The 24,472-nt window shown below is 41.7% G+C and overlaps 1 protein-coding gene across 2 annotated transcripts in view; it reads right to left on the bottom strand.

Moving 5' to 3' along the window:
• Positions 1-2,234: 2,234 nt before the first annotated feature.
• LOC137326548 (toll-like receptor 2) overlaps positions 2,235-24,472 on the bottom strand; it is a 52,991-nt gene continuing 30,753 nt past the window's right edge. The window contains exons 3-4 of one of the 2 annotated variants that reach the window (XR_010964221.1): positions 21,438-21,512; positions 2,235-3,580 (exon numbers count right to left, since the gene is read on the bottom strand). The gene's annotated coding sequence lies outside the window, so the exon portion shown is untranslated. The remainder of the gene's footprint in view (positions 3,581-21,437; positions 21,513-24,472) is intronic. The other variant, XR_010964220.1, reaches the window with a different exon arrangement.

Here is a 24,472-nt window from a genome sequence, read left to right on the forward strand (position 1 = left end):
CCTCGTATTTTGAATGAGGGGGTCTACATATAACAAATTTCCATTTATTTTGTTCTCCCTCCTGAAACTTTGTATAGTGCATCATACAGTGTACATTATATTTAGCTATTTGGGAAAATGTTTTCATTAATTTACAGCACTGAGGTTATTTTTCCTTCAATCTTGAATATTTGACATACGATCTAACCAGTAATGTGTTATTAATTATTGGCATATACTTGGGGAAAAAAGACAGTGGAAGAACATGAGCCAAGTTTTTTTTTTAAAAACTGAGGCGCCTTGTTGATGATGTAGAGGGTGGAGGATGGAGCCTGGGAGATTGAATCATAAAGGTGTGCCTCTTAGCTTGGGGCAAAACGGTTGAGACTGTGGGAGAGGCTGTGCTGCGGGCTAGACCAAATCTTTTTACAGGCTTGAAATATTTGCAAATTTTACCTTGCTGGATTTCCCCTCTGCCCCTGACGCTGAGCTCGACTGTATGAAATGGCACATGAGTAATCTTGTGGCCTGGTCTGCTCAAGTAGGATTCATAAAGGGAAGTAATTGCTGCTGTAGTTACTTGAAAATGTTTTTCTCGAAGTTGGAATTTTCTGTTTTTGTTTTCCATTTTGCTCTATATATTAGTTGTAATAGCTGGGGAGTGCCATATTTTCATAGAATTGTTACAGCACAGAAGGAGGCCATTCGGCCCAACAAGCCTGTGTCAGCTCTTTGTAAGAGAAACCCAGTTAGTCCCTTCAAATATCTATCCAATTCTTTATTGAAAGCCACGATTGAATCTGCTTCCACCACCCTTTCAGGCAGCGCATTCCAGAGCAATAACTACTCTGCGTAAAAAGAAGTTTTTCCTCACGTCGTTTTTGTTCTTTTGCCAATCACCTTAAATCTGTATCCTCTCGACCCTTCCGCCAATGGGAACAGTTACTCTTTATCCACTCTATCTAAACCCGTTATGATTTTGAATACCTCTATCAAATCTCCACTCAACCTTCTTTATTATAAAGGAGAACAACCCCAGCTTCTCTATCCATGTAACTGAAGTCCCTCATCCCTGGAACCGTTCTAGTAAATCTTTTCTGCACCCTCTCTAAGGCCTTCACATTCTTCCTAAAGTGCGATGCCCAGAATTGGACACAATACTCCAGTTGTGGCCGAACCAGTGTTTATAAAAGGTTCAACATAACTTCCTTGCTTTTGTACTCTATACCTCTTTTTTTTAATAAAGCCCAGGATCCTGTATGCTTTTTTAAACCGCTTCCTCAACTTGTCCTGCCACCTTCAAATATTTGTGCACATATACCCCCAGATCTCTCTGTTCCCGCACCCTCTTTAGAATTGCGCCATTTAGTTTATATTGCCTCTCCTCATTCTCTCTGCCAAAATGTATCACTTTGCACTTCTCTGCATTAAATTTCATCTATCATGTGTCTGCCCATTCCACCAGCTTGTCTATGCCCTCTTGAAGTCTATTACTATCCTCCTCACTGTTTACTACACTTCTAAGTTTTGTGTCATCTGCAAATTTTGAAATTGTGCCCTCTACATCCAAGTCATTAATATCCATCAAAAAAAGCAACGGTCCTAGTATCGACCCCTGGGGAACACCACTGTATACCTTCCTCTAGTCTGAAGAACAACCATTCACCACCACTCTCTGTTTCCTGTCACTTAGCCAATTTTGTATCCATGCTGCCACTGCCCCTTTTATTCCATGGGCTTCAATTTTGCTGATAAGCCTATTATGTGGCACTTTATCAAACGCCGTTTGAAGCTCCATATACACATCAACCGTATTGCTCTCATCAACCCTCTCTGTTGCCTCGTCAAAAAACTCAAGTTAGTTAAACACGATTTGCCTTTAACAATCTGTGCTGGCTTTCCTTTATTAATCCACATTCGTCCAAGTGACTACTAATTTTGTCCTGGATTATCATTTCTAAAAGCTTCTCCACCACAGAGGTTAAACTGACTGGCCTGTGGTTGCCGGGTTTATCCTTGCATCCTTTTTTAAACAAGGGTGTGACATTTGCAATTCTCCAGTCCTCTGGCACCACCCCGTATCTAAGGAGAATGGGACAATTATGGCCAGCACCTCTGCAATTTCCACCCTTACTTCCCTCAGCAACCTAGAATGCATCCCATCCGGACCAGGTGACTTATCTACTTTAAGTACGATGTGGAGATGCCGGTGATGGACTGGGGTTGACAATTGTAAACAATTTTACAACACCAAGTTATAGTCCAGCAATTTTATTTTAAATTCACAAGCTTTCGGAGATTTCCTCCTTCCTCAGGCAAATGTTTCAAGAGCTCCTTGAAGCCTACGCATTTATACATATAGAACAATACATGGTGTTTACAGACTGCCCCTGCAACTGCCCGTTGCCAAGGCAATCACCGTGTTCAGACAGAGAGGTGTCACCTGCAGAACCCCCGAATACACATTCAACAAAAAAACAAACAGGGAAAAAAAAGAGAAAAAAAACAGAGAGAGGCAGAAACATCCGGAAGGCAGAGAGAGCCAGCAAATGACCCATTATATTAAAAACAGATAACATTTGTTCGCTGGTGGGGTAACGTGTAGCGTGACATGAACCCAAGATCCCGGTTGAGGCCGTCCTCATGGGTGCGGAACTTGGCTATCAATTTCTGCTCGACGATTTTGCGTTGTCGTGTGTCTCGAAGGCCGCCTTGGAGTACGCTTACCCGAAGGTCGGTGGATGAATGTCCATGACTGCTGAAGTGTTCCCCGACTGGGAGGGAACCCTCCTGTTTGGCGATTGTTGCGCGGTGTCCGTTCATCCGTTGTCGCAGCGTCTGCATGGTCTCGCCAATGTACCATGCTCTGGGGCATCCTTTCCTGCAACGTATGAGGTAGACAACGTTGGCCGAGTCACAGGAGTATGAACCATGCACCTGGTGGGTGGTGTCCTCTCGTGTGATGGTGGTATCTGTGTCGATGATCTGGCATGTCTTGCAGAGGTTACCGTGGCAGGGTTGTGTGGCGTCGTGGACGCTGTTCTCTTGAAAGCTAGGTAGTTTGCTGCGAACGATGGTCTGTTTGAGGTTGGGTGGCTGTTTAAAGGCGAGTAGTGGAGGTGTGGGGATGGCCATAGCGAGGTGTTTGTCCTCATTGATGACATGTTGAAGGCTGCGGAGAACATGGCGTAGTTTCTCCGCTCCGGGGAAGTACTGGACGACAAAGGGTACTCTGTTGGTTGCGTCCCGTGTTAGTCTCCTGAGGAGGTCTATGCGATTTTTTGCTGTGGCCCGTCGGAACTGTCGATCGATGAGTCGAGGGTCATATCCCGTTCTTACTAACCTACCCTTTTATTCCAGGTCTCTGAGCTCTTCCTCTCAGTTCACTGTCCTTCCACCTTTACACAACACCACCTGCACGTTCCCCTCCAAGTCACACACCATCCCGACTTGGAAATATATCGCCGTTCCTTCATCGTCGCAGGGTCAAAATACTTTAAGTACAGTCAGCCTTTCCAGTACCTCCTCTTTATCAATTTTTAGCCCATCCAGCATCTCAACTACATCTTCCTTTCACTAAGACACTGGCAGCATCTTCTTCCTTGGTAAAGACAAATGCAAAGTACTCATTTAGTACCTCAGCAATGCCCTCTGCCTCCATGAGTAGATCTCCTTTTTACTCCCTAATCAGCCCCACCCCTCCTTACTACCCGTTTACATGCCTATGGAAGACTTTTGGATTCCCTTTTATGTTAGCCACCAGTCTATTCTCCTACTCTGCCCCTCGTATTTCCTTTTTCATTTCCCCTCTGTATTTTCTATATTCAGCTTCATTCTCTCTTGTGTTATCAACCTGACATCTGTCATATGCCCCTTTTTTCTGCTTCAGCTTACTCTGTCTCTTTTATCATCGAGGGAGCTCTAGCTTTAGTTGCCCTACCTTTCTCCCTCATGGGAATGTACCTAGACTGTACCCAATCCATATCCTCCTTAAAGGCCACTTATTGTTCAATTACAGTTTTGCCTGCCAATCTTCGATTACAATTTACCCAGGCATGAAGCATCCTGAAGTTCCCACATGGCACAGGTATTGCAGGCAATGGGTCTCAGCTGCCCATCCAATATATTTAGAGACCTTTTTTTCTAAACTCCCTTTAGATACTCTTATTAATTTACTTACTGTTTACTTATCCCAATTAACCTACCCTTTTATTCCAGGTCTCTGAGCTCTTCCTCTCAGTTCACTGTCCTTCCACCTTTACACAACACCACCTGCACGTTCCCCTCCAAGTCACACACCATCCCGACTTGGAAATATATCGCCGTTCCTTCATCGTCGCAGGGTCAAAATCCTGGAACTCCCTTCCTAGCAGCACTGTGGGAGAACTGTCACCACACAGACTGCAACGGTTCAAGGCGGCGGCTCACCACCACCTTCTCGAGGGCAATTAGGGATGGGCAATAAATGCCGGCCTCGCCAGCGACGCCCACATCCCATGAACGAATAAAAAAAAACACACACCTAATTCCCCCTCTCACCAAATTCTCAAGTTTCCATTCTGTGCTTCAGCAGATACCTTCTACTTTATACACCTTTTGAGAACAGCAGTTACAACTATTCAATCAGCTTCCAGCTCACAGTAATTACCCTCTATTCAGACTAACACTTACAGCTGATTAACTGTTAACTGAAACTGCAAGTCAGTGGCAATTAACTGTTACCTAACTTGCAGTTTCTTTTAATGTTTTAAAGTTAAATTTTAAACTAAATTTTAATTTCAATTCACCCACTACTTTAACAGAGTACCCCCTCACCAAATTCTCAAGTTCCCACTCTCTTCACAATCCACTCCATTTTCTCTGTGCTTCAGCTCATTTGTTTCCCATTCTTTTGCCAGTGCTCTCCCTCGTAATGGTTGCTGCTGCTATTGAAATAACACCATATTAATATGGTGAAGTTAGGCATTCCATTGGGGTTCCAATAGTGCTGCATGATATAGAATCATAGAATTTTGCAGCACAAAAGGAGGCCACTCAGCCCATTGCGCCCGTGGCAGCTCTCAAAGAGCTATCCATGTAGTCCCATTCCCCTGTCCTTTCCCTATACCCTTTCAAATTTCAAATATCCATTTTCCATTTAAAAGTGATTATGGATTCTGCTACCACTATTTCTGGTAGAGTACTGCATATCCTAACAACCTTCTGCATTTTAAAAAGAAATCTCAACCTCTCCCTTCATTCTTTGGTGGTGATCTTAAATTAATGCCCTCTATTTGCCTACTCACTGACCAATGGAAATAGTTTATTTTCCCATTTACCTTATCAAAACTCTTCACAATTTTGAACACCTCTATCAACCTTCTCTGTTCTAATGAAAAGAGCCCCACTTCATAATGAAAGCCTCTCATCCATGGTATCATCTTAGTAAATCTCTTGTGCACCCTGACTATGGCCTTAATATTCTCCCTAAACTAGGGTGCCAAAATTGGACACAATCTTCTAAATGCAGTCTAACCAATAATTTATCTAAATGCAGTCTAACCAAAGTTTTGCTTTAGTATTACTCTTTTTTTTATATACTCTATGCCCCCATTTATAAAACCTAGGATTTTGTATTTTTTTTTACGGTTATTAATTTGTCCTCCCGCTGTTAAAGATTTGATTTATCCAAGCCTGTCTCCCTGCTGCCTTGCCCATTTTAAAGTTTACAATTTAGTGTTTCTGTCCTCCTTATTCTTCCCAAAATATATCACTTCACATTTCTCCACTTTAGACAAATTGAAGTGAGATGAAATTTAATCTATTCATCTGTATATGTTCTCCTGAAGTCGCTTACAAACCTCTTCACGGTTAACCATGCTCCCTATTTTTTGTCATCTGCATTTTGATGGTGTGCACCCTAGAGCCAAGTCCAGATCACTAATATATAAATAATTTATTTTTTTGAGAATAACAATGGTCCTGGGGGACACCATGATTACATCACTCCAGTTTCGAAAACGTTCATTGGCCACTACCTGTTTTCTATCCTTTAGCCAACTTCCTAGCCGTGCTGCCACATTCCCTTTTAATAGATGTACTTTAATTTTTAACAAGCCTCCTATGAAACATCCTAAAAAAGGTCCTTTGGAAAATCGATATACAGAGCATTCACTTGGTTGACAAATATTTAAAATCCATTTTGTAGCCTATTAATGGCTGAATTATATTTGCCCCCATATGCAGCCATTTTCCTTTAAGTGCACATATCTCTTTAAATTTGAGCTGCTAGCCAGGTTTTGCATCCGTTCTCTCAACCCATTAGCCTAGTTGCCAGCACAAAGCCAAAGCTTATGCTGTTTATTCAATGAAGCTGACTCTCAAAATTGGACACCGTCAGTCAGTGCGCTGTGGGCCAGCTCGGCCCTGGCTGTCAGCCATTCTCGGCGCAGATTTTGTCGATCTCTCAAAAGCAAGGCTTATGCGTACCCCCACCCCATGCAGTATTGCCATTTATGAAACGGCAAAAGCAGTTGACACTGTGTCATTGAACTACTTGACAAAAGAGCAGAATAAATATTTTACAATTAATTCATTTGCTGTGAAGCTCTTTGGACTGTCCTGAGGACGTGAAAGATGCTAAATAAATGGAAGTTCATTCATTTGCTGCTGATCCGGCTTATTGTTCTTGGAGGGAGATACCCCCATCCCCACCCAGGATTCTATCGATTGTGGAGTTGGCAAGTAAAGTGTATTGCTTACAGTTCTACAGTGACTTTTAGTTGCACAGAAACATGGGGCCAAGTAAGTCCTCATTAACTTGAAATGCTATCCATGAATCACATTTATTTTACAATAATGAATTGTATATACAAAGTTATAGCAATTGTCTTGCTTTATATAGTAACAAAAATGTAATTACAAATCATTTGCTGCATTAAGTAAATGCAATTCTACATCAAAACAAGTTGTCTAAACAAATTTAGTCTTGGATATCTTCATCCTTGAGAATGTTGTATACGGAAGAACTTGGTTTAAGTCTCACATCCTTTTTTCTGTACTTTACTATGAATTTACTTTTTCTATTACTTTAGTATTTGAGCAAATGTATATCATTACAAAAGTCCTGTGTCTCATATATATTGGTAGGACATCACATGCATAGCATTACGTCTTAAAAGTGTATATCACATTTTTCCAATTGGCTTATAACCACTCTGTGAATTTAACCATGATGAGTCACCCCAAGATAGACCGGTAAGAAAAGCTGCCAATCACCTAACAAATAAGTTGTTGATTTTTCAAAACGACCCAATAGCAGCCTGCAAATACAACAACACTAACCAATTGAATACGTGAAATGTTTTTCTCCTTCTTGTGACACAATGCTACTCTATATGGTTGAAAATAAAATTTTAGAATATAATCTAAAAAATATAATTAAAAAAATACTTGCCCATAAAGTCATCCATTTTATATTAGAAATGCCTCCATTTACGTTCCCTGTGTAGATGGGCGATTGGGGGGGGGAAACGATCAAAAGTAAAATATTTTCATTGTTTTCAGCATTTTAAACAGTTTAAACTATTAACTAAAATTTCTAAGCGAAAATGTCTGAATGAAGGTTTTCTTGAATCACTGAGGAAGGCCTGATGTTTAATAGGCACTTTGATGCTGAACTCTGACATTACTGCTGGAACTAGTCAGTCAGTCAGGTCCAGATCATGGCAAATAACCATCTGTTCAAGATGCTGGTCACTGGGGATTTGATGGTGTGATAAATATCCCTGGTCCGGCACTCCACCAACAACCTCTTCAACAAACACATTTACTTAACATTTTAAGTTTTGTAAAGTGGTAGGTGAATGGTATTGTAAATATATCTTCGAGGTCTGTATCTTTTCAGAATTAGTAATGTGTAATATTATCCTGTGTTCCTCGCGATATGTTGCTTCAGTAAATTTGCTATATTACATTGACGGGCAAGTCACTGTCACCTTTAGGCTGCAGCAGGACTGCGGTGAACATGGGAAATGAGGACTGCAGCGGTTCAAGGCGGTGGCGTCCCACCACCACTTTCTCGAAGCAACTCGGGATGGGCAATAAATGCCTCATCGGCGTTGCCCACGTCCCGAGAACAAACGTATGTTTTTTTTTAAAAAACAAATCTAAATCCTGGCCTTACCATGAACAATACTACAAGAATCTTTTATTTGTTTTTTAAATTTTTTGCTTTTTTTAAGAAAATAATAAGTTAACTTTGCACCAGTCAGTGTTCTGATGGATCTATGCTTTTTTGTGTTTGGCATCTTTGACTATTGGCAATGGCTTCAACACTGCTAATACCGCAAAAAAAAAATCAGTCTTTACAGCTTTCTGGAAGTTCATTTTAAAGTTAAAGAAGTTGGGGGAAAAAATGTTTTTAAAAAAGAAACAAATTCTTTTTAATTTGCAGTGGACTTTGTAGGTCTGCTCCTTCCTTGGCATCGCATTTTGACTGATATTTGAATGATTTCCAAACCCTTCCACATCAACATTTTTATCACAGGTATTTTATGAGCATTGCTCACTTTCTAGCCTCTGTGTTTTGGTGGAAATTCAAAAACTGCAGCTGTGCAGGAGCTGATGTGGAATGCAAGAGTCTAATTTGGCATACAAACATGGTAAAACACATAACCTGAACAAAATAAAATCATACCGAATTTCTCCTTTCCGAGCTGTATGTCCTGCTTTAAAAGAGAAGCTTGCTCAGTCTTTGCAAAAACTTAACAACTCTGGCCTTTTAGAATGTTCTTGCATGAATTTAGAATATATAACATAGCAATGAAAATGTGAGAAATAAAATTGGCAGACATCTTATACTGCCATAAAAATTACAATGTGGTATTTAAGCAAAATGTTTTAAGAAACCACATGGAAGCAGTTGTTCTGTGTTGGCATGTGTTTAAAGGTATTTGGTTAGATCTGATCTTTGAGAATTTTTGAAGTATAACTTAGGTATGCAAAGAAAACTGCAAACTGTCTGGCTGGAATTTATAGCTGGGACATTGTGTTCAAACCAAGTAGGACTAGACATAGCCATTTTCTTAATGTTAGTGAGTCCCTGAGATTTGAATAAGTTTAGAACAATCTAGATAGCTGAGAACTTATCTTTCCACAGATATATACTAACAAATGATTTCCATTAATGTTCAAAAATGAAAATCTCTTCTGTAATGCAATACAATTTGTTTATGTATCAATACTCTTGCAGTAGTAGTGTTGAACACAATGGTTCTGGTCACACCAGGAAATCCAGTTTGACTCAGACATTTGAAAAGGTCAGATGGGGTCATTTTAACTTTAGGCGGTGGCGGAGAACGGGTAATAGCGGGTTGGCCACACTTTATACACAGCGCCTGATTTCACTTTGACTTCAGTGGTGATTGGTATATAACGGTGGTCGATCTGTTACTGCTCTTTGCCACCACCACCAAAAGTTAAAATCAGCCCTCGGACCTTTGTATTCTGAACACTTCTTAGTGGCTAATACTTGCCTCATCAACAAGTGAATGAAATTCTGGCAGTGTTCACAATCCATGTGAATCTTTTCACAAGATCATAAGATAATTATGGATGAGGAAGGCCATTTAGCCCAGTTTGATGCATCCATCTAGAAAGAGCCTAAAGTCCTCCCATTTCAACATTTAATTGTTTCTTAAATGATACCAGGGTTTTCACCTCCACTACTTTATGTGGAAGTCCATTCCATGTGTTGATTATTCACTTTGTAAAGAAGAACTTCCTGATATCTATATTAAATTTACCTTTTACTAACTTGATCCTTTGTCCCCTTGTTCTACTTTCATAATTTAAAGTAATGTTCTGGATTTACTTCTTTTTTGCCTTATCTATCTTATAGGATCCCCATTCAAACACCATTTTTCCAGTCTTTCCTCATAACTCAGACCTTTGACAGTAGGGATCAGCCCCGTGGCTCTTCTTTGCATTGCCTCCAATGTCTGACTGTCTCCTTTTTGTTTCTTGGTGACCAGAACTTGACACAATACTCAAGTTGAGGTCTAACCAGATCACTGCAGTTTCTTGCCCCCAAATTGTCTCAGTTTACATATTTTGACACTAATGGTCTACTTTGCACTCATATACAAAATACATTTTTGCGCTCTTGTTGTAATCACTTCTGCTCAGCCATTGTTCCCTATATTGTCACCCAATTGTTCTTCACTGACTTTCACATTAGCTTCTCTTGTCCTTCACCCACTTTTGACGGTTCAAATCTCCAGTGAAAAAATTGCAGTGAGGATGAAAGGGATCATTAGTTTTGTTTATTTTATATGATCAGTTTTATGATAGATAAGAACTACACATGAAACTGCATTATATAAAAGTAAGACACATCATTTATTTATTATAAAGTCTCCGATGTGTGTTCTGGTTATCCAACATTGTTGTCACGGCCAGATTTATTTTTGCTGTATTTTCACATCTTCTGCGTTGGAGCTAGTCTTTGTTTTTAATTCTTTTTAAAGTAAGAATGGTTCAAGTAAATTGCTTCAATTTTCAGCAAATTCACGCACCGTGTAGAAGCTGTAAGTGATGTCATGTAAAGTGGGACCAATAAAAATTACGTTTTTGCTTAGAGTTTGGATTTGTTTATCGATAAAATAGGAATGGCTGAGTTGGGAAAAATTAAAATATTTTTTTCCCAATGGTTTGAAGAAAATAGCCTCTGTTTGAATCATGAGCCACTAGTTAAAAAAATTTGTATTGCATAAATTACGACATAATTATAGATGGTGGCAAGTAAGTATGAGGAATCCAATTTAATTGTGGGCATTATATGACTTATAAGTCATTTGAACGTTGCTTTTGTGTCTGAATCCAGACATCAAATTACAATCTTATAGCTCATTCTCAACCATGCATAATTCTCCATGTATTTGTCATTGGCAAAACAAACATTTGTGGTGGAAAGGGTTTTAAAAAAATAAACTGACATGTTACCGTCTAACAATTCAAGATTGGTTTCATGGCTAAAAGCAGCCTTTGGAATCGGTGGGCAGTGCTCTGTTCTGATATAACAACATTCAACAAAGAAAACCTGCTAAAGTCTCTGTATTACCCTTCAAAAAAAAATGCAACAGATAAATCAGTTGGAGTAAACAACTCAATTGTTGTGTGTGTCAAAAGTAGATGAAAGAAATCTTCCCCCCCCCCCCGCCCCCCCCCCCCCCACACCCAAGGAAGGACAACTAAACATTCATCATAACATGGTCCATAGCTGTCCTGATTGAATAATTACTATTTTACTAGATTGAAATTAATCACTGGCCTATGACTACCACTGGAGTGTGTAACAATGCTACATTGTAAACTGTATCATCCTCACAACAGAAAGGAGGGGGCTGTATCTCTACAATCACGCAGATCTCAGCACACTTGTACGTTGGAATGTACCCTGATTTTTTTCTTAATTTAGAATAATGTGCAACAATGTTAAATGGATGTGTACTGTAAGTTTGGTATGTTGGCTTGTTTGATATTTAACTGCTACTGTATAGCATTTTACTGAGATGTTTATTACAAATGCAGTACTGTTTTTAGGCTGAAAATGCACAAAATTCATAGTGCAGTTATAGTTAACAATGCAAGCAAATGGCAACAGAAAACATGAAAAACACAACTGGTTGGTGAAAGACTCTTGGAGCTGTAAACTCGAGTGTTTTTACATTAGTCTGTTGCATGTGGACTTGCCACAGAACCATCTATATTGAGTAATTAAAATTGCGTTTATATTGCCAAATATTATAGAGCTTTTAGCAGTATTTTCACGTGATTATATCCATATTTTCATGAAAATTGCAAATCAGTGGCCTTGATTATTACATGTCTGTTTGGGTATGAAGTGAATTTTACATCTTGCCTTTTTAAAAAAAAAGTCCAGGATCCAGAGGACGATGGTAAAGATGATGCTTCAGATTGCTGGTAGGCAGCAGGCACGTAGAAGTACAGGTGGAGGCAGTGGGGGATGTGATGTGATTATAGTAGTATTGGGAGGGTGGTTTAAGGAATGGAAATAGTTGGAGGGGCTAGTGGGGTGTGGGAGAAGTAAGAGTTTTGGGCAAAGGAGTTCTTCGGTATTGGAGGGTTTTTGTTTATAACACAAGCGGTATGTTAGGAATGTGCAAGTGGTGGAGGGCAGTCCTGGGATATGATAATGGTGGGAGGTTGTTCTTGGGCTGTGAAAGCACTGGGATAGTGATAGGAACATAGGAAAAAGAGTAGGCCATTCAGCCCCTCGAGCCTGTTCCGCCATTCAATTAGATCATGGCTGATCTGTATCTTAACTCCATCTACCCGCGTTGGTTCTATAATCTATCAGTCTCAGTTTTGAAATTTTCAATTAACCCATATTTGGGGTAATATATTAGCATAGGTTGAGGACTGGTTGACAGACAGAAAACAGAGAGTAGGAATCATTTTCAGGTTGGTAGGTTGTAACTAGTGGGGTGCCGCAGGGATCGGTGCTTGGGCCTCAGCTATTTACAATCTATATTAATGACTTGGATGAAGGGACCAAGTGTAATGTATCCAAGTTTGCTGACGATACAAAGCTAGGTGGGAAAGTAAGCTGTGAGGAGGATAAAAAGGGCTCAATTTTCAAAGTAAAAAAAAACGGGTGGGTTGGGGGCAGGAGGCATTGAAAATTGCCACCATTTCAGACCCGCCTCCAACCGCCCATTTCTGATTTTCATGGGGGTGGGATGAGGGGAGGGTGACCAACCCGCTCCCAGGAGGCGGGTCGGGCCTTAAAACCTTTCAAGGAGACTTCAGGCCTCCATTTTTAACTAATTCCCCATTTCAACCCCGGGGAGCCGGGATTCTCGGGCCTTCTGTTTTACGCCTTGTGAAAGGAGGCGAGAAGGCCCGAGACTGCAGGTAAATGTCTAGAAAGGCGCAACTTGTGGGCCTGGAGGAGTAGGAGTGCTTCCCCCACGCCCAACAAGCCTACCTGCGCCGACTCCGACCCCCCCCCCCCCACCCCTGACCCTCCCGCTCAACGATCACGGACCCCCGCGATGACCCCTGATCCCATCCCCCATGACTTGTGACCCCCGTGCCCCGTGCTCCCGAACCCCCCCCCCCATCCATGCAAACAAAGACTTACCTGCAGACATTCTCTCCCTGGCTGGTTTCCGGTCCGACTGAGACCAGCCTGTCAATCAGCCAGTCAGTCGAACAGGAAACCAACAAAAAACAATAAAAGAAGTCCTTACGTCAAAATCGTAAGGACGTCCAGGAAACCCGCACTAATTGGTTTCCCGACCTCAAATTGACCCCCGCTCCCTTCCTGGCTCCATCTGAAAATTGAGCCCAAAGAGTCTGTAAAGGGAAATAGACAGGTTAAGTGAGTGGGCAAGAAGGTGGCAGATGGAATATAATGTGCGGAAATGTGAGCTTATTTACTTTGGTAGGAAGTTTTTTTAAATGGTGAGAAACTATTAAATGTTGAGTTCAGAGGGATTCAGGTGACCTGGTACACGAAACACAAAGTTAACATGCAGGTACAGCAAGCAATTAGGAAGGCAAATGGTATGTTGGCCTTTATTGCAAGGGAGTTGGATTACAAGAGCAAGGAAGCCTTGCTGCAGTTGTACAGGGCTTTGGTGAGACCCACACCTGGAGTACTGTGTACAGTTTTGGTCGTCTTCACTAAGGAAGAATATACTCGCCTTAGAGGCAGTGCAATGAAGGGTTCAGTAGATTGATTCCTGGGATGAGAGGGTTGTCCTATGAGGAAAGATTGAGTAGATTGGGCCTGTACTCTCAGGAGTTAAGAAGAATGAGAGGTGATCTCATTGAAACATATGAGTCTAAGAGGGCTTGACAGGGCAGATGCTGAGAGGATGTTTCCCCTGGCTGGAGAGTCTAGAACCAGGGGACATAGTCTCAGGATAAGGGTTCAGACATTCAGGGCTGAGATAAGGAGGAATTTCTTCACTCAGAGGGTCGTGAATATTTGGAATTCTCTACCCCAGAGAGCTGTGCATGCTTAGTCGTTGAGTAATTCAAGTCGGAGATCGATTCGATTTTTGGACTCTAAGGGAATCAAGGGATATGGGGATCGGGCGGGAAAGTGGAGTTGAGGTCGAAGATCAGCCATGATCTTATTGAATGGCAGAGCAGGCTCGAGGGGCCGTATGGCCTACTCCTGCTCCTATTTCTTATGTTCTTAAGCCGTAGCAGCTTTTTTGGGGGGGGGGGGGGGGGGAGTTCCAGATTTTCACTATCCTTTGTGTGAAGAAATGCTTCCTGACATCACCCCTGAACGGCCTAGCTCTAATTTTAAGGTTATGCAGCCTTGTTCTGGACTGCCCCAGTATAGGAAATAGTTTCTCTCTATCTACCCTATCAAATTCTTTAAATTGATTACTTCAAAGTAATTCATAATCTGTGAAGCACTTTGGAACAGTTCTGAGAATAGTAACAGACACCATGGCCCTGAAATTCTGTTTGGCAGAACCCCCAGAGAAATGGCGCAATCTGCTGCCAAACTTACAACAGGAGACAGGAGAAATCCCACAGAATTTTCAGGCCTATTTAAATGTAAGTATCCTTTTTTGTCTTTTCTCTCTCAGGGGGCCCAAGCCACTTGATCTGGCTCTGAGAACAGTACAGTGTTGTTATATCCTTGTAATACTAGTAAAATACAATGGGGGTTAAATTTGATAACCTCTGAATCCGGACACGGGGGGGGGGGGGGGTGGTCACGGCACTAGATTAACCTGCGCCCGGTCATTTACCTGATATCCGCGAGCAGCCAGGCCTAGCTGCGCTGTTCAGTGCCTGCTCACCAGCAGGGGGCCCCGATATTGCGTGAATGGCTTGCACCACCTAAAGGCAGCCTGCACGTCTTATTTGCAAAATATAAGGTACGGGTCCACGCAGAGTCTGAATGGAGATCAGACATCACACACGTAAAACACAGATGTAGGTCCCATCCCTATGTTTACAAACTGTTGAGTTATGTTAAAGCATTGAATAAAGGTTGTACACTACTAAATCCCACATCCTCCAATCTGCATGCCAGACCTCGCCAATCTGCTGATCTGTGTTTGTACCAGGCCTGCGAGAGAGCATGCACCAAGGTTCTCTGCAGATCCACTAGAGGCCTTGGTGCAAGAGATGGACAGAAGGAGGGGCATCCTACATCCACAGTGGGGGTGGACGTGGGGGGGTAAAGACGCTTTCCAGATATATGCTCGAGGCAGCATGGGACGAAGTCAATGCCAGACACGTAGCACCACGAACATGGATGCAGTACAGGAAGAAGCTCAGTGCTTTGACACGAGTGGTCAAGGTGAGTGAGGTCAAGTGGCATCTTCTACCAACTGCACCACGCACTACACCCCTCATCACCCACCTACCAACAAGCTCTTTCAATCAGTATTCAACTCTTTCAATCAGATGCTTCCTCTCACATCACCACTGTTGCAAGCTGCATACCCAAACTCATAGGTCACACACACACACGCTGGCAGCTATTCAACCATGGCAGGCATATCACCCAAACATCCTGCAGGACACTCACCGACACTTGTCCCTCTTTATTGCAGGAGAAGGTGGCACATAACAGGAGGCAGCAAGTGGCAGTAGCTCCAAGGAACATCAACCTGCTGTCCTCAGGATGACAGCATTCCTGTCCCACCCCTACCACTCTGCAAGTGCCCTTGCTGTTGCCTGTAAGCTAGCCAGCCCATTCCTTGTAGAGTATTGAAACTTTATTATAAGAACATAGGGACAGGAGTAGGCCATTCAGCCTCTTGAGCCTGTTCTGCCATTCAGTGAGATCATGGTTGATATATGACCTAACTCCATATACCCACCTTAGCCCCATATCCCTTAATACCTTTGGTTAATCTATCAATCTGAGATTTAAAATTAACAATTGAACTAATACCAACTGCCGGTTGCAGAAAAGCCTTCCAAACTCCTACAACCCTTTGCGTTTAGAAGCATTTCCGAACTTCACTCCTGCAAGTCCTGGCTCTGATTTTTAGGCTATGTCACCTTGTCCCTGTATTCAAGTATAGAAGACCTCCAAAAACAGGTACAAATGCATTAGCAGCCAGAAGCAATAATTCAGCAACTAACCTATAAATCCTCCATGATCCCTTTAAATAGCACTGGTGGGTGTCCTCCGTGCTATTTATGACCTGTTCAGCTGTGCAAGGTTAAGACAGTGCGTTGGCTGGAGCGTTGAGTTCCAAAATCGTATCTGTCCATTCAAATCAGCGTTACCGATCTAACGCATATTCTCCTTATTTTACATGCTGCCGACATTTGTTACCTGCGCCTGCGCAAACGCCTTCGCCAAGATGGCGCCAGGCACATGTCACGCTGGAAGCACATGCGCATTCCGGACGCCATTTTGGATCCTTAGGAGGCCGCGTAGCGCCTACAAAACAGGCGCTATGTGGCCCAATTTATAGCCCAATGTACTATTCTATACCACCCTCCCCATGATTGAAGCATTCACACGAAAGGGAGATTTTGGCCAGGAATTTCCTCTGATTTGCTCTTGCTCTGCAGCCGTGACTTTGCCAAAATCTGTGTGAACTGAGTTTCCACCGCATTTCCAGTGAAATTACAGCGATGGAGTGGGTGCAGTTCCAAGGAAATTCCTGGCCTTAGTTTTATTTTTTTTCCAATTTGAAAACAATTTTGTAGTCCAGTTACTTTATTTTCACCCCAAATTAACCTCTTTGAAAAGAAAACATGAAGACAATTAAAATAAACAAAGTTTGCAAAATGGAAATGAAATCCAAAATAATGGAAATTCCTCTTTATACAATGTGAACTGAAAGGTTCGGAAAAGAAATGAAAGGTTATTAGGAAGTGACAAACATTACCATCATACAGTGCGGTCTGTGGGATCGAGTTTAGTTGCATGTATCACCAAGCTGTACAGATAATGTGGCAGTACCTCAATTTCTGTGGCAGCACTTGTGTGTATGGAATAGTGAGGTGAATGTCCTGTAATGTTATAGACCTATGTTTTGAATTTGGAGTATTAAAATTCAAATCTCAATTCCAGACCCTCCAAAACTGATACCGATCTCTAAGGTCTGAATTAATTCAAATGCAGATCACCTTTTAGATAAGACGCAGGCAAAATTAAAAAGAGGAGATTGAGTAGGACAAATCAGTTTTGCATTCTGATCTCGCATGATCTTGGAGTAACTAAAATGGCCTGAAATTAGGCTCCCTTACGTCACTGGTGCAGACACAGAAGGAATGGAAAATCTGGAATTTCATCCTTGCGCTAGTTCTGCGCCATTGCCTGCTTTTATGCTCGATCTGTGTGGGGTTGGGGGGCGGGGGGGTGGAAATCTTGCACAATTGCACTGCCTCATGGCCCAAGCCTCAATATAAATGTATTGGGGCATTCCAAGGGCTTCTCCAGGATGTATGTTGCTTTGCCCTGTTCTGGTGCAACAAAATAACTTGAGCAGACAGCAGGCCTAGCAGTACAACAGCCCTGGAATTACTGAAAGGTATATTCATTATCTTTATTGCTGACAATTGGTGCTTGTTCATTGTTGTGCCAGTTTATTTTTTTGCTTATTTTTGATTTGTGAGAGTCTTGGAATTTCTATTTATTGCTGTTTAATGTGGAGTGCAGTAACCATTTGCTTACATTTGTTTTGAAACTTGATTTCCCCACCCCAAAACATCCAGCCTCTTACCTGGGCAAAGCGACTTGACCCATACCATATGTAAATTAGTCCCAAAATGAATTCCACAATTTTTATGGCCTCTCACTCCTTGAATATTGTTTGCCTATATGAAACAGGTGCTACTGGGCTTTCCTACTTTAGTTTTCACAACTTGGATCCTTAAAGGTGTAAGTAATAGTTTACTGTTGCATTGCAATTTAAATTTTTATGGACTTTTCAGACAATGGTTTCTGCATTGTCTTTGGAACATATGTTTCTGCTGCTGTTTGTTGCTAAATTTTTGCAATGCAGACTCCCAGCAAATCTTTTTTTGCACTTTCTCCAGTGCCCCTATATCCTTTTTATAATATGGAGACCAGAACTGTTCACAGTACTCCAAATGTGTCTAACCAAGGTTCTAAACAAGTGTAACATAACTTCTCTGCTTTTCAATTCTATCCCCATGGAAATGAGCCCCAGTGCTTGGTTTGCTTTCTTTATGGCCTTATTGACCTGTGTTGCTACTTTTAGTGATTTCTGTTCCTCTACTCCATTTAGACTTTTATTATCCAAGCAGTTTGTGGCCCCCTTATTCTTCCTACCAAATGTAATACCTCACACTTATCTATATGGAAATTCATTTGCCAATTACATGCCCATGTAATATCTTCCTGTATTTTGTCACAGTCCTCCTTGGTATTAACTATACCCCCCAATTTGGTGTCGTCAGTAAATTTTGAAATTGTACTTTCAATTCCCGAGTCAAATCGTTAATGTAAATGGTGAACAACAGTGATCCCAGCAATGATCCTTGTGGAACACCACTTCCTACCTTTTGCCAGTCTGAGTAATTACCTTTAACCCCTACTCTCTTTTCTGTTTTGTAGCCAGCTTGCTATCCATTCTGCTACTTGTCCCGACTCCACATGCTGTGACCTTAGTTATGAGTCTACTATCGAAAACCCTTTGAAAATCCAAATATGTTACATCTACTACATTACCCTTGTCTACAGTTTCTGTTACTTCTTCAAAGAATTCAATAAGGCTGGTTAAGCATGACCCTCCATTTTGAAATCCGTGCTGACTATTCTTTATTATATTTTTGATTTCTAGATGTTTTTCTATTACATCTTTGAGTAACGATTCCATTATCTTTCCTACCATCGATGTTAAGCTAATTGGTCTATAGTTCCTTGGACTTGTTCTGTCTCCCTTTTTAAATATAAGAATATATATGCAATAGTGCCTCTGCCATTTATTCCCTAACTTCTTTTAATATGTGTGGATGCAATCCATCCGGACCAGGGGTTTTATCCTCTCCAAGTTTGATCAGCTTATCAATTATCTCCCACCTTTCTATCTTAAATGTCTTTATATTTTTTTGATCTCTTCTTCTAATGTCATGCCCACCATGTTTGTCTCCCTGATAAAGACTGAGGCAAAGTAATTATTTAATATATCTGCCATTTCACTGTCATTACCTGTGAGTTTATCATGTGTATCCCTTACTGGCCCTGTCCCTATCATGATTTTTCTTTTGTTATTTATGTGTCTGTAAAATACTTCACTCTTTTTATATTCCTTGATTTAATTTCATAGTTTCTCTTTGCCTTCCTAATTGTTTTTAAATTTCCTCTTAACCTTTTCGTATTCCCTTTTGATCTTTCCTTTGTTGTCTATGTACTTAGTATATGTCTTTTTCTTTAATTTCAATTTTACCCTTATTTCTTTATTCATTCATGGTGTATCATTACTGGCTAGTTTGTTCTTGCTTTTTAATGTTATATTTCTCCTGGACTCTTGATCACTGTTTTAAATGTTTCCCAATGCTGTTCTATTTCTTTGTTTATCAGTAAATTTTTCCAGTTGATTTTCCCTCATTCCATTCTCATCCCCTGAAAATCAGCTTTTTTCCAATTTATTACTTTGGTTTTTGTCTTAGCTATGTCTTTCTCAATCTTTAGCTTAACCCTTATTATGTTGTGAACGCTATTGCCGAGATGTTCCCCTACCCTTACTTCTCTTATCTGTTCTGGTTCATTTCCCATGACTAGATCCAGCAGTGCTTCTTCTCGTGGGCATTTTACATACTGGGTGAGAAAGGAGTCCTGTACACATTGTAAAAACTCCAATCCCTGTACCCCTTTGCCAACTCTTCTTGCCAGTTTATTTGGGGATAGTTAAAATCTCCCATGATTATTATTCTATGTCCTTTACTCATTTCACATATTTGCTTACACATTTCTTCCTCCACCTTCTTTCCACTATTAGGTGGTCTGTAGTATACCACTGTTAGTGTGATCGATCCCTTATCTTTTGTTTCAATCCATATAGATTCTGTTTCTAACCTTCGGTTAGTTATGTCCCCTTTTTCTACTGCCTTTATGTTTTCTCTAAATAGTACAGCTACTAATTACTGAGTTAAATTTATATTGAGTGTGTAAAAATGAGGCTGCGTTTGTGAGAGAAAAAGTAAGTGTTCTAATTACACACCAGTTGTTTTCTGCTCTATAAACTTTAAAAAGTTAAAGAGAAAGAGAGAGTATCAGAGGTCGGAGAAAGAAAGACAAGTCAAAACAGAAAGGGAGGAAGCGAGAGAGAGGGTAGAGAGAAAGACAGACACTGAGGTCATAGGGAGAGAGCAAGAAACGGTAGAGAGGGGGAGACAGAGTGGGTAGAGAAAGAGGGGAGGAGAGAAATAGAGAAAAAAGAGAGAGAAAACTGGGGTCATGGTGAGAGAGGTGAAGGAGTGAGAGAGACTGTAGAGCCAATTTTAACTCTGCCCGCCTGGTGAAAACCAGACGAGTGGGCAGTTAAAATGGCCTGTGGAACTTACTCGCACCAATCCCGCTGTCTTCCCACAGATTCCAATCTCAACCTGTTCTTCTGAGCAGAGAAGAGGGACACCCGCCGGAAGCCAGCGAGGTCCTCCTTTAAATATGAAGATCAGGTTCCGATGACATAGTCGGAGCCCGACTGCCATTTTAACCGGAGGCCTATGAGGGAAAGCCATTATGGTTTCCCCTCCAGGCCTACCTAGTGGGAAGAGGAGCCGGGGCCAGAAAAGGCCCAAAAAGGTAAGTGGATTTTCTATTATTTTGCTTTCCCTGTGGGGCCAGGAGGAGGAGGACTGCTCATTTGCACCCCACAAGGAAAGTTAGGCCTCCACTGCCCCCAACTTCCCCCCCCTTCCCCGACTGTGAAGCCCTCCTAAGCTTCCCCCTCCTCTCCCCACTCCCCTCCCTGAATACTCCCTGGGGGTAATTTTCACTTTAGTGTAAAACGTGTGATTGGCTCGGCCGCCCAATGGAAATAAAAATTGGGAGAGATGTAAAATGGGCTGCCAATTCACTATCACCCATTTTACACTATCGCACAAAGCCAAAATGACCCCCCCCCCCCCGTATGTAATGCCACAGAAGATCAACTGCTGATTTACTATCACCTGATCAGTTGTCCATCATGCCCACTACATCTCATGATTATTCAATCATGGACTTTATCTCTTGATGCACTACTTCATATATAAAAAAATGTTCTTGGGTTTTGGGCAACATTGGTAAGGCAGTATTGGCCATTGCCCATTGCCAGTTGCCCTGAGGGCATTGAGTTAACCACGTAATGTGGGTCTGGAGACACATGTAGGGCTGATCAGGCAAACGTGGCAGGTTTTTAAAACAAAATGATAGCTTTCATGGTTATTTCCCTGGTGCCAGCCTACAAATTACCAGATTTATTGAATTCAGTTTCACAACTTACCATGGTAGGATTTGAACTCACAACTGTTGGAATGCCAGTCTTGTACCAGGCTACCATACCCTCTCCCTTCTTCCTCTGACAAAAAAAAAATCATGCATCGAGTTACATTGAGACTACAGCATGGAAACAGGCCATTTGGCCCACCTGGACAAGGCCGGCATTTTTTGCTCCACACAAGCCTCCTCCCTCCCTATTTCATCTAACCCTATCAGCATACCCTACTATTCCTTTCTCCCTCATGTGGTTATCTCGGGTGCACAAAGGATTGGGAGAGACAGGTAGCAGTAGAGTAAGAAATAGTACAGTATTAGGTGGGATCAGACTAAGAGAATACGAGAAGGTCGAAGATAGGTTTAGAGTGCGTGTTTGTAAACGCACGAAGCGTGGTAAATAAGGTTGGTGAGCTGCAGCTGCAAATAGCCACATGGGAATATGATGTAGTTGTAATAACGGAGACTTGGCTCAAAAATGGACAGGATTGGGTACTAAATATTCCTGGATACAAGGAGTTCAGGAAAGATAGGGAAGGAAAAAAAGGAGGGGGGTGAGCAGTATTGATTAAGGAGAATATTGCAGTGCTGGAGAGAGAGGATGTCCTTGAGGGGTCAAGGATAGAATCTATTTGGTTAGAGTTAAGAAACTATAGAGGTGCCATTACGCTACTGGGTGTATTCTATAGGCCGCCAACTAGTGAGAAGGATATAGAGGAGCGAATTTGCAGGTAAATTACAGAGAGGTGCTAGAACTATAAGAGTAGTGATAATGTGGGACTTCAACTATCCTAATATAGACTAGGATAATAGCGTAAAGGGGGAGGAATTTCTGAAGTGTGTTCAGGAGAACTTTCTTGATCAGTATGTTTCTGGCCCAACGAGAAAGAAGGCATTGCTGGATCTGGTTCTGGGTATAAGGTGGGTCAAGTGGAGCAAGTGTCAGTGGGGAAACATTTAGGGGACAGTGATCATAATATCACAAGGTTTAGTTTAGTTATGGAAAAGGACAAGGAGCAATCTAGATTAAAAAATACTTAATTGGAGGAGGGCCAATTTCAGTGCATTGAGAGCAGATCTGGCCTGGGTAAATTGGAATCATAGATTGGCAGGCAAAACTGTAATCGAATAGTGGGCGGCCTTTAAAGAGTAGATGGTTCAGGTACAATCCCACGAGGGAGAAATGTAGGGCAACCAAATCCAGAGCTCTCTGGATGACAAAAGAGAGAGAGAGAGTAAGATGAAGCAGAAAAAGGGGTGTATGACAGACGTCAGGTTGATAATACAAATGAGCACAGGCTGAATATAGAAAGTTCAGAGTAGAAGTGAAAAAGGAAGTAAGAGGGGCAAAGGGAGAGTATGAGAATAGACTGGCAACTAACATAAAAGAGAATCCAAAAGTCTTCTATAGGCATATAAATAGTAAACGGGTAGTAAGAGGAGGGGTGGGGCCGATTAGGGACCAAAAAGGAAATCTACACATGGAGGCAGAGGGCATGGCCGAGGAACTAAATGAGTACTTTGCATTTGTCTTTACCAAGGAAGAAGATGCTGCCAAAGTCACAGTAAAAGGGGGGGTAGTTGAGATATTGGATGAGGTGAAAATTGATAGAGGAGGTACTGGCTCTGCTTAAAGTAGATAAGTCACCCGGTCCGGATGGGATGCAACCTAGGTTGATAAGGGAAGTAAGGGTGGAAATTGCAGAGGTGCTGGCTGTAATCTTCCAAAACTCCTTAGATACGGGGGCGGTGCCAGAGGACTGGAGAATTGCAAATGTCACACCCTTGTTCAAAAAAGGGTGTAAGGATAAACCCGGCAACTACAGGCCAGTCAGTTTAACCTCAGTGGTGGGGAAGCTTTTAGAAACGATAATCTGGGACAAAATTAATAGTCACTTGGACAAGTGTGGATTAACAAAAGAAAGCCAGCATGGATTTGTTAAAGGCAAATCATGTTTAACTAACCTGATTGAGTTTTTTGATGAGGTAACAGAGAGGTTTGATGAAGGCAGTGTGGTTGATGGTGTGTATATGGACTTTCAAAAGGTATTTGATAATGTGCCACATAATAGGGTTATCAGCAAAACTGAAGCCCATGGAATAAAAGGGGCAGTGGCAGCATGGATACAAAAGTGGCTAAGTGACAGGAACCAGAGTAATGGTGAACGGTTGTTCTTTGGACTGGAGGATGGTACACAGTGGTGTTCCCCAGGGGTCAGTACCGCTGCTTTTTATGATGTATATTAATGACTTGGACTTGGGTCTAGAGTGCACAATTTCAAAATTTGCAGATAACACAAAACTTGGGAGTGTAGTAAACAGTGAGGAGGATAGTAATAGACTTCAAGAGGACATAGACAGGCTGGTGGAATGAGCGGACACGTGGCAGATGAAATTTAATGCAGAGAAGTGTAACATGATACATTTTGGCAAGAAGAACGAGGAGAGGCCATATAAGCTAAATGGCACAATTCTAAAGGGGCTGCAGGAACAGAGAGGCAGGGGGTATATGTGCACAGGTCGTTAAAGATGGCAGGACCATTTGAGAAAGCGGTTAAAAAAGCACACGGGATCCTGGGCTTTATGAATCGAGAACAAAAGCAAGGAAGTTATGATGAACCTTTATAAAACACCGGTTTAGCCACAACTGGAGTATTGTGTCCAATTCTGGGCTTTAGGAAGGATGTGACGGCCTTAGGGAGGGTGCAGAAAAGATTTACTAGAATGGTTCCAGGGATGAGGGACTTCAGTTACATGGATAGACTGGAGAAGCTGGGGTTGTTCTCCTTAGAGCAGAGAAGGTTGAGAGGAGATTTGATAGAAGTGTTCAAAATCATGACTGGTTTAGATAAAATTAATACAGAGAAACTGTTCCCATTGGTGGAAGGATTGAGCACCAGAAGACACAGATTTAAGGTGATTGCAAAAGAACCAAAGGCAACGTGAGGAAAACCTTTTTTACGCAGCGAGTAGTTATGATCTGGAATGTGCTGCCTGAAAGGGTGGTGGATGCAGTTTCAATCGTGGCTTTCAAAAAGGAATTGG

This window comes from Heptranchias perlo, chromosome 1 (assembly GCF_035084215.1).
Source record: "Heptranchias perlo isolate sHepPer1 chromosome 1, sHepPer1.hap1, whole genome shotgun sequence".
In the NCBI taxonomy this organism is placed as follows: domain Eukaryota; kingdom Metazoa; phylum Chordata; class Chondrichthyes; order Hexanchiformes; family Hexanchidae; genus Heptranchias; species Heptranchias perlo.